Below are 11,289 nucleotides of genomic sequence, written 5' to 3'. Positions count from 1 at the left end.
CACACACACAATGTTTCAGTAGCTGATGTGCCAATAATACTAATGCTATCATCTGAAACTTCTCTTATTGACATAAACACACACACTGATTCCACAGTTACCTGTGTCATCTTTGGTTCCGTAAAGAATAGCGAAAACATTTGCATCTGTTCCAGCATACTTCCTCTCCCCTGTTTTTACTCTCATTGTAAATGTGGTTGACATGGCTACACACACACACACATTCGTGAATCAATGTAATGGTCATAAGAATATACTGCTAAGAGTTAAAGCAGAGCACTTGTGTAACATTTGTGTAATGTTTATGTAACGTTTGAAAACCTTTTTGTTCTAGTCCGAGCTGAGCAGGTGCTGACTCCTCTTCATCATCTTCATCTCTCTTCATGAAGGCCTCGTCCACAGGCACTAACTCACGGCCCAACTGTCCGTCATCTTCATCAACTGCCAACCAGCGCTGGCATGGAAAAAAATACCTGAAGACCACAGAAATATACTTTTAGCATCAGAAGTATAGCATATACTTCTATTGCTTAGAATATTATAGTCTAGTCTAGTCTTGTGGAGTATAGTATAGTTTAGTATAGTCTAATATAGTCTAGTCTAGTATAGTCTAGCATAGCATATTTTAGTAAAGTATAAAATGTTACATTATAATCTAGTATAGTACATCATAGTTTATTTATATTTACTATAGTCTAGAATAATATATTCTAGCAGAGTATAGTCTGGCATAATATAGTATAGTAAATTATAGTATAGCACTGTATAGTCTAGTATAATCTAGCATAGTATAGTCAAGTACACGATAGTATAGTGTAATACAGTATAGTCTAGTATAGCACAGTATAGCATGGTATAATATAGCCTAGTGTCTAGTATAATCCAGTTTAGTATAGAATAGTATAGTCTAGTAAAGTATAATAAAGTGTAGTATATTTTCATCTAGTAAAGTTTATAATAATATAGTCAAGTGAAGGATATTATAGTCTAGTATAGTATAATATAGAACAGTATATTCTAATATAGCACAGTATAGAATAGTATAGTATAGCCTAGTATCTAGTATAGTATAGTCTAGTATAATACAGTACAGAATAGCCTAGTATAAAACAGTATAGCATAGTCAAGTATATCTTTATATAGTCCAGTCTAGTCTAGTATAATCTTGTATAGTATAGCATACCATAGTACATTATTGTATAGTATAGTATAGTATAGTATAGTACAGAATAGCCTAGTATAGTCTAGTATAACACAGTCTAGTGCAATTTAGTCTAGCATAGTAAAGTATAGTCAAGTATTTTAATTTAGTGTACTATAGCTTTGTATAATACAATAAAGTCTAGTATAGTTTAAAATAGCATAGAGAAGTATAGCATAGCAAAGTATATGATAGTATAGTACAGTACAGTATAGTATAGTACAGTATAGTATAGTATAGCCTAGTATCTAGTATAGTATAGTCAAGTATATCTTTATATAGTCCAGTCTAGTCTAATATAATCTTGTATAGTATAGCATACCATTGTACAGTATTGTACAGAATAGCCTAGTATAGTCTAGTATAACACAGTCTAGTGCAATTTAGTCTAGCATAGTAAAGTATAGTCAAGTATTTTAATCTAGTGTACTATAGCTTTGTATAATACAGTAAAGTCTAGTATAGTTTAAAATAGCATAGAGTAGTATAGCATAGCAAAGTATATGATAGTATAGTACAGTATAGTATATTATAGTATAGTATAGTACAGTATAGTATAGCCTAGTGTCTAGTATAGTATAGTATAGTATAGAATAGCCTTGTATAGACTAGTATAGTATAGAATAGCCTACTATAGTCTAGTATAGAGCTGCTCAGCCATGACGTCAATTCGTAACTGAACCCGGAAGTCAAATTTTCTAATGAGTTTTTCTAATGGGGTTTTTGAACTGATGTGTAAAATAAGGTCTGGGGTGCACATTACTTGATGATATGTGGACGTTTTGTTCTACAACATAAAATACACACTTTCATACCTCAAACGTGAATTTTGAAGCTGCCGTGCGTTTGAAAAAAAACAAGATAACTAGATGCCACTACATAAAACATCCATGTCATTAGGTCATGTGACAAAAATGTAACGTACTGCTGTTTGAAATGTTGTCACATCATGCATACTCTTTCACATACTATTTTAAAACAGTATGCAGTATACAGTGATCAATGTGCAGTATACAATAAGCAAAATGCTAGTATTCCATTCCAAACATAGACTATGTTTGTATATCTGCATGACTCTTACATGGTTTCTTCTTTCGTATCAAAGATCTCAACACGGTCCAGGTACCAGGCAGCGTTTGCCTGCTTGTTATCATGACGAATTCTCAGTTTTTTCAACAGTCCCAGATCCATCCCGGTGATCGTAAACACATCCTCCTGAAAACGATCCAAATTCAGACACATTCTGTCTGTGTGTATACAGTATATGTGTGTACATGTGTGTGTTGTGTTGCACGCACCTGTCCACGCTCAAACTTGTTGAGGTGGTTTGACTTGCGTAGTTTTCTCTCACCCGTGTCGCCCATTTCTCCATAGATGTTGATAAAAACACCTGCGTCAGTTCCAGCCCCCAGCATGGTCCCGGTGAACACATGAACTTCATATGTGTTCTCTAGAACACGCAAGCACACACAAGCACTTCTGTCAATCCAAAATTAATGTTTAAAAATGCATTACAAATGTTACTAACCCTTTTGAAAAAGTATTGTGGTTACACCATGATGCAAATTTGGTAATACTATTGAAATTTGATATATAACGTGGTACGATAATATTGACATTTCAATGACATTTTATTTTATAGATGTCCAAAATACCAAAGTAATACCACAGTTATTATTATTAACTCTTTTTACCTTCCAGATCTTCATAACCTTCTGCACACAACTCTACGAGTATTTCTCCATCCTCTTCACCACGAGCAAGCCATCGGCCACATGGGAAACTGAAGGATCGAACGACTTCCTTCAGTTCACCTGGGGAATCCTCCTCTTCGTCCTGCAGAGAGATGGATAGGTAGAGGGATAAAAGAAAGGATGGAAAAAAGTGAATGATCAATGGATGAGATAATACCAAGTTAAACTGGACTGGACTAAATTAAGTTTTAAATTAAAATCCCATTGTCAAAATGCACACTTTTTGTTGCAAACTGAAGTCTGGGTGGTCACTTTTCAAAGTTTGGGTTTAATATAGGCCAACAATTTAATCAGTTGACCTTTTTCTTCTTTTTCTTCTTCTTGTCTTTCTTGTCCTCTTCTTTCTTCTCTGGCTTCACCATCGCCATGATCAGCCGTTTAACATCCACTTTCTCCAGAAACCATCCAGCCCCTATTCCCGATCCATCATGACCAATCCGGATCTTATAGACCCGCCCCACATCTGGAGCCTCAATCTGAAACAACCGATAGAAGAGCAGTCTCTTTAGATGCAACCAACCAGATTCAGGCTATGTTTGGAATGGAATACTAATGTACTGCATACTTAATGAAAGAATTTACATTTTTGGGTGAACTATCCCTTTAAGGATGTTTAGATATTTCTTAACAAGAAAACACAAAAATACTGAAAATAAATAAACATCTTGAGATCTACATGTTCAACCCCATGAACTCACCCTAAAGATCTCAGTGGTTCCTCTCTCAAAATTGTTGGATCGGCTCTTGAGCTGTATTAGTTCAGTTTTACCCTCTTCACCGTAAATCTGCAGGAAGACATTTGCGTTGGTCCCTGCAGCCCAAACGTCCCCCGTCACCACTGTAACCTCATAATTGACCACTGTTAATCAGAAAACACTAATTTATCATTTTTAATTACAGTAGCTAGTATTTACCATGTGAATTCCCTTCATTTACATAAAATCAACAATTTGAAATATTTCAGCTGTTTGTGTGAGTGTGTACAATACTGAAATACATACACTTCTCGATCTCCAGTGTCTCACTTGGGTAGATCTCCACCTCTACTTTTCCATCAGCCTCATCCTTACAGAGCCAGCGGTGACAAGGGAACATGTACTGCACTCCGTGCACGGGCACCCACATCTGAACACTGTCTAGGAACCAACCAGCTCGCAGGCCCTCGTTAGTGTGGCCAATCAGCAACCTGTTTATCTACAGGACCCTCCCACAGAGTGGAGGGGAGCCATGATAAATACACAAATACAGCTTTTCGTATTTTATTAATCATATTTTCTAGTTAATGTAATGTAAAGTTTATGCTTTTGCATTTTATTCATCATAATTCATATTTGATTGAAGTCATAGTTCAAGCAGCCACATACTTCTACACACTTGTATACATTTCTTGTGCCATGTCCAGTTATATTCTATTCTATTAATTAGAATGAACAGAAATAACAGAGCAGAATAATAGAATAGAATAAAACAAACAACAGAACAGAAACATTTAATAAAAAATGAAATATAGTAAAATAGAAGTGAATTAGATTAACAGAACAACAGAATAGAAAAGAATACAAGTGAACAGGAATTACAAAACAGAAAAATAGAATATAATAAAAAAGAACAGAATTAAACTTGAAGAGCTGAACAATAGAATAGAACAGAATAGAATGAATTGGAATAGAGCAGAACAATAAAATAGAAAAGAATAGAATAGAAGTGAACTGGAATAACAGAACAATACAATAGAACAGAATAGAATAGAATAGAAGTGAACTGGAATAGCAGAACAATAGAATAGAACAGAATAGAATAGAATAGAATGAATTGGAATAGAGCAGAACAATAGAATATAATAGAAATTAATAGAAATAAACTTGAATTAGAGAATTGAACAATAGAATAGAACAGAATAGAATGGATTGGAATAGAGCAGAGCAATATAATAGAGTATGATAGAATAGAATGTATTGGAATAACAGATTAGAACAATAGAATATAATAGAAAATAACAGAATTAAAACTGAATTACAGAACTGAACAATAGAACAGAATAGGAGTGGACTGGAATAACAGAACAGAACAATAGAACAGAACAGAATAGAGTAGAATAGTATAGAAGTGAACTGAAACAACAGAACAATAGAAGAGAATAGAATTAAACTTGAATAACAGAACTGAACAATGGCATAGAACAGAATAGAATGAATTGGAATAGAGCAGAACAATAGAATAAAATAGAATTAATTGGAATAGAGCAGAACAACAGAATAAAATGAAATAGAAAATAATCAAACTGGAATAACAGAATATAATGGAATGAGTTTAAATAGAGCAGAACAATAGAATAGAATAGAATAGAATAGAATAGAATAGAATAGGAACCACAGAACAGATGAATAAAAAATTAAATAGAATACAATAGAATAGCATACAGGTTAATTGGAAAAACAAAACAATAGAAGAGAATACATCAGAACAGAATAGAACAGGAGTGGATTGGAACAACAGAACTAAACAATATAATAGAATAGATCAGAATAGAATGAAAGAGAATAGAACAGTGTAGAATTTTGTTTTGAAATTGTGTCTGAATGGCACTAATGTAAACATCAGATCAGATAACATACCTTGCCGATGTCAAAGGTCTCTATGGTGAAGATGTCTGTCTGTCCCGTCTCGAAATAGTTGCCCAGGTCGTTATCAGACACGACTAGCAGCATCTTGTTGGTGTCCCCTTTCTCTCCGTACAGCTTCACAAACACCTTAGAGTCTGAGCTGGCACCATTAATACTGCCCGTCTTTATCGCAATGTGATAACCAACAGCTGGAACAAACATATTTGCATACACACAAAATCGAAGTTTCTTTTTAAGAACATTTCCTAAAAACAAGCTTTTTAATGCCTAATTTCTCTAACTTTTTTCTTCGTTAAGACAGAACTACATTGCAATTTTGCCATGCACAGGTAAATTCCCAATGTGTAGTTGTGTGTGTGTGTGTGTGTGTGTGTGTGTGTGTGTGTAGCACTCACTAAACAAGCGTTGACCATCATCAGTGGGGACCAACTCTCTCACAATCTGCCCATCATCCTCATTACGATCCAACCACCTGAAGAGAGAGAAAGACTATTTTTTTCAGTAGCATTTCCATTTTCTTTTTCTTTTATGTATAACTTATCCCCTATATCTTATTTGTCAATTACACACTGTATTTTTTGTCTTTTTGTCTTATATTATGTGCAATGTTTTGGACTATCATTTGTATCGGCAATACTAATATGCTTGTGCTATATTTAAGTGTATAATTTTGTGTTTTTGTGTTTTAAGGGTGTAATTGAGTGTACATGTGAGCATGTGTGTTGTAAGTGTGCAGGTGTGCATGTAACTGAGCTGTGTGAGCTGAGAGCTTGGTGATGTAGGTAGGGTTTCCTCTCCACTCTTTAGTGTCCGTTAGTAACCAGAGTTCCTTTTCTCAACAACATAATTGACTTAAACAGCACTCTCACATATTCTCTACCTAACCAGACACACACACACTCTGTACCATGACAGAAGAAATGCTTTACAATTTATATCCATTTGTGTGTACTTCCTGTTGTATTGTCTTGCCTGTAACATGGAAACTCGATGGATGTGGCCTCAGGCTGCCCCTCCTCTCTGATCATCACCTTGTCCAGGAACCAACCACAGCCTCCGCCCCGCCCGTCGTGACCTATTCGAATCCTCCTGATCTGTCCCAATGTGACGGCCTCTATTAAAAACTCATCAGCCTGAGAAACACAGTTAAAGAGGGGAGTAGGATTGTTAAACTAGCACACTCTGGTTGCATACTGGAAATGTAGCGTGTCGTCTGGGTTCTATATATTTGTGTTTCTTTGGGTCTTTCTTCTGCAATTTTAGCACTGTGGACTTTTAGAAAGTCTTGTTGACTTTCTAAACTTTTTAATCAAATTAATTGCGATTAATCATATATGTCAGTATTTACTAAGAAAGGCCCCTATATAAAGATAGTGTACAATAAAAAAAATAAAATATTATAATTCAGATAACTCAAATACATTACATCAAATACATACAATGTAGCAGCAGACAAATTAAGCATTTCTAAAATACAAAAAGTGTTGTTTAATTTTCATTTAATTGAACATAACCCTATTATTGGCCTTCTCCCTCTGCACTATTTTTAATTGTGGGTCTACTGTATGAACTCATCTGTTAGATGAACGCTTTCGGAACGTCTCACTTTGGTTGTGTCGCGTTTCAATAGTTTTCATAGTCTCTATTCATAAAAGCACTGTGTTTTTAGAGTGTCATGTCAAGTTAAATGTCATTTTAAATTTTGAAAAACACGTCTCAAGAACCCTGCATTCTGTTGTGCTCGGTCCAGCGGTCCAGCTGCCTTCGAGCACAAAAGCACGTCTGTGGAAGGCTGTGCTGCCTGTTGCTCACATTGGTTTGACGAGGGGTGTTTCCTGTACAGCTGGAGCTGACTGCCCCCTACTGCCACATCAAAGTGTTCCAATGGTAGGAACATTCCTTTTTTCAGAAGTTGTGTACGGGTCGGGGGAGTAATTAATTGCTAATTAATTGATAATTTTTTAACATGTTATTCTTGAATCCATAGCCCTAGTTCTTTTGAAAGTCAAGAAAATTGCACGTGATCGTGAATTACATGCAATGGACTTACGGTGGCAAAGAAGTTCCCCTCATGGATTTCACATGGAGTTCAAGTTTGGTGAACTCTGACATGCAAATTTGCCGCGTTGACCAAAAGGAAGTTGTTTGGTTTGTCAGTGACCTCTATGTGGGCGGTGCTTCGTACACAGTTACGCTGAATATACACAATGGGCAAGGATATCATTTTAGTGGCAAGTTTCTTTTTAACTTCTCTCTCACAGAGTATAAAGTGCAGCATTAAAAAGAGGCTGCTTGGTTTTTTGCTGGTTTCACACGTGCTCAACATCCACCCGCGCCTTCATTGCATGCTGAATTTCGCCTTGCAAAGTTAAATGTGACCGTGCCTTAAGGCTAATTTCAATGTCCTAAATGCAAACAACTCAACTATACTTTCACACTTTTTGCATAATTTGACAAAATTACAGCTTGACGGGACATATTCTGCTCACAAGTGATATTTACCTTGAATTTACTCTTTTTTCTTCAAACAATTTCATGTCCCTGTTGGTCCCACTTTATATTAGGTGTACTAACATTAAAATATATACAATATTTTTCATTGTTATGCCAATGATACCCAACTTTATATTTCCTCGAAACCCGACAAAATGTCACAATTCTCCAAATTGTGTATTGTGTATCAATGATATCAAAGATAGGATAGCTAGAAATTTTATTCTACTCAATTCCGACAAAACAGAGGTACGCTAAAATATAATTTGACTCTCAATGTGTGTATTGTCACGCCGTCTTCTACAGCGAAGAACTTAGGTGTTATATTTGATAGCAATCTGTCCTTTGAAAATCAAATTTCCAATGTTTGTAGAACAGCATTCTTCCACCTCAGAAATATTGCTAAGTTACGACACATGCTCTGTTTCTAATGCCGAAAAACGAATTAATGCGTTCATGACCTCAAGACTAGATTATTGTAATGCATTACTGGGAGGACAGACATCTCGGCCTGGATGAAGGAACACCACCTGCAATTTAACCCAGACAAGACTGAACTCCACGTCTTTCCAGCCAACCCTGCTGTTGAACACAACATCACCGTGCAGCTGGGTTCAACTACAGTAACGCCTTCCAAAACGGTCAGAAATCTAGGGGTAACCATCGAAATCCAATTAAATTTCACAGACCACATCTCACAGATTTACATTCTACAATATCAGGACGATAACGCCCTTCCTCTCTGAACATGCCACACAACTTCTTATTCAGTCACTTGTCATAACTAGACTGGACTACTGTAACGCTCTCATTGCAGGCCTCCCTGCATGTGCAATTAGATCCCTGCAAATGATCCAGAATGAAGCAGCACATCTAGTCTTTAATGAACCAAAGAGAGCGCATGTTACACCACTCCTTGTCTCTCTTCACTGGCTGCTGTTTGATGCATGTATCAAATTCAAGGCTCTGATGCTGGCATACAGAACAGTCACTGGGTCTGCTCCAGCATACCTAAAATCATTTCTGCAGAGCTACGCTCCCACTAGAAGCCTGCGGTCGGCTAAGGAACGTTGCCTTGTTGTACCAACACAAAGAGGCACCAAAACACTTTCCCGGACTTCCGGTTTCATCGTACCACATTGGTGGAATGACCTTCCCAACACCATCCATGAAGCTGACTCACTTTCTGTCTTCAAAAAATGGATAAAAACACATCTTTTCCATGAGCACTTAACCAGTCACTAAATTAAAAAAAAAAATAAAAAATAAAAAAAATCTTGTTGCACTTTAATCTGTCTTGAATACTACTATTCTGATTCTAGTGAAACTTTGTAATACAGCACTTTTCACACCACTGTCTCCTTAAAATGATTCGCTTACAATGTATTCCTCTTTTGTAAGTTGCTTTGGATAAAAGCGTCTGCCAAATGAATAAATGTAAATGTAAATGGGAGGATGTCCTGCAGGTTCCATAAATAAACTTCAGTTAGTTCAAAGAGTGCTGACTAGAAACAAGAAATATGATCATATCAGCCCAATCTTAGCGTCGCTACATTGGCTACCTTTTAAATTTCGCATTCATTTTAAAATACTTCTAACTACTTACAAAGCTTTGAATGGTCTAGCTCTGCAGTACTTATGTGACTTTCTATCACGCTATATTCCATCACGTTCACTACGATCGCAAAATTCTGGCATGTCAGTAATACCTAGAATATAAAAATCCACAGAAGGAGGTAGATCTTTTTCCTATTTGGCTCCTTAACTATGGAATAGTCTTCTGAAGATGGTTTGGGACTCAGACACACTCTCTCAGTTTAAGTCTAGATTAAAGACTCATCTTTTCAGACAGGCATACACCTAATTTATCTATCAACTCATAGTTATGCTGCATTAGTTAGGTCTGCTAGCACTGGAAACACTTCTCATATTCAATAATCCTGTTTTAAAGTGAATGGCACTACGTTTCCCTGTCTTAACCTTGGGACACATATCCTGAAGTTACCAGAGCCTGCCAGATCCAGCTCTGGTTATGCATGATGTCCAAATACGGTCCCGCCTGATGTCCAACTCCGATCCTGCCTGATGTCTGACTCCCACTACTACATGTTGCTGAGTGACTAACTGCAGCCTGCGCCAGCCAGATATCACTTCAGTCTACTACAATGGACTTCACAGAGGATGAACTGATGCCAGCACCAACCATCAGACATGGGATACTTCACTGGACACTGCCTGAAACTTGGACTTAAAATGGACTCCACCGGATATTAATCTGCCACAAGCTTACAGTCGAACTGCAGTGCACCTTACTGACCCCTGCCTGCATCACCTTGGTCATAGGATGGACTACACCCTTAAAATGGAATACATAGATTGGTACAGATAGGTTTAGGGTTAGGGTTTAGATTAGGGTTAGGGTTTAGTGTAAGTGCTGTGTTTAGGCTTAAAAGTGCACTCAGTAACTTTTGAATTTTCATCTTGGACTTACACTGACACCAAGCAGTGTGGATGTAGCATCATTCAAACACAATCATTTTCAGTTACAGATGCTATTGTAGAAACTTACTATACACAGTCAGCAATGATTCATTTAATCCATGAGTGAAAGTGTCGAATAACAGGGCAGTTATTGAGATTAAGCGAGCAGTATTCAGCTGGTCATGCGATTCTAACAAGGCAGTTCCCATGAGGGGACCCTCTCCAATATAACTACTTTTATAAGGTTACTGATATGACTGGATTCCTCATATCATGTGATTGGTCATGATTTCATACATATGTTTCAAAATTACTATTAATTTCTTGTGGAGCAAAACTTTTTTCATCAGGAAAAAATGACTGAGTGCACCTTTAAGGTTAACAGTGTAATTACAGATATCATTAAATGCAGCTACTTCAAATGTAAGTACAATGCAACAACACATATTTACATAATTAGTACATTGTAGGAAATGCTTAGGTACATAGTAGTTAAGGTCCTCACTGTTTGTTTTAAACATGTAACGATTTGTGTTTTAAAGGGGTCATGAAGTGCTTTTTTAAAATAATTTTATTATCTCCCCTGCAGTCCAATGATAATGTTATAAACGTTTTTTTGCATCAAAACAGTCACAATTTAGTAATCTATGATAATTTTCCACCCTGTGTTTGGCCCTCTGTCTGAAACGCTCGGTTTTCAACGTAAACGCCCACTGTTCTGATTGGCTAACATCAT

The sequence above is a fragment of the Myxocyprinus asiaticus genome, chromosome 38, assembly GCF_019703515.2.
Source record: "Myxocyprinus asiaticus isolate MX2 ecotype Aquarium Trade chromosome 38, UBuf_Myxa_2, whole genome shotgun sequence".
Lineage (NCBI taxonomy): Eukaryota > Metazoa > Chordata > Actinopteri > Cypriniformes > Catostomidae > Myxocyprinus > Myxocyprinus asiaticus.
The sequence above is the reverse complement of the archived record's forward strand: the minus strand, read 5'-3'. Positions refer to the sequence as shown.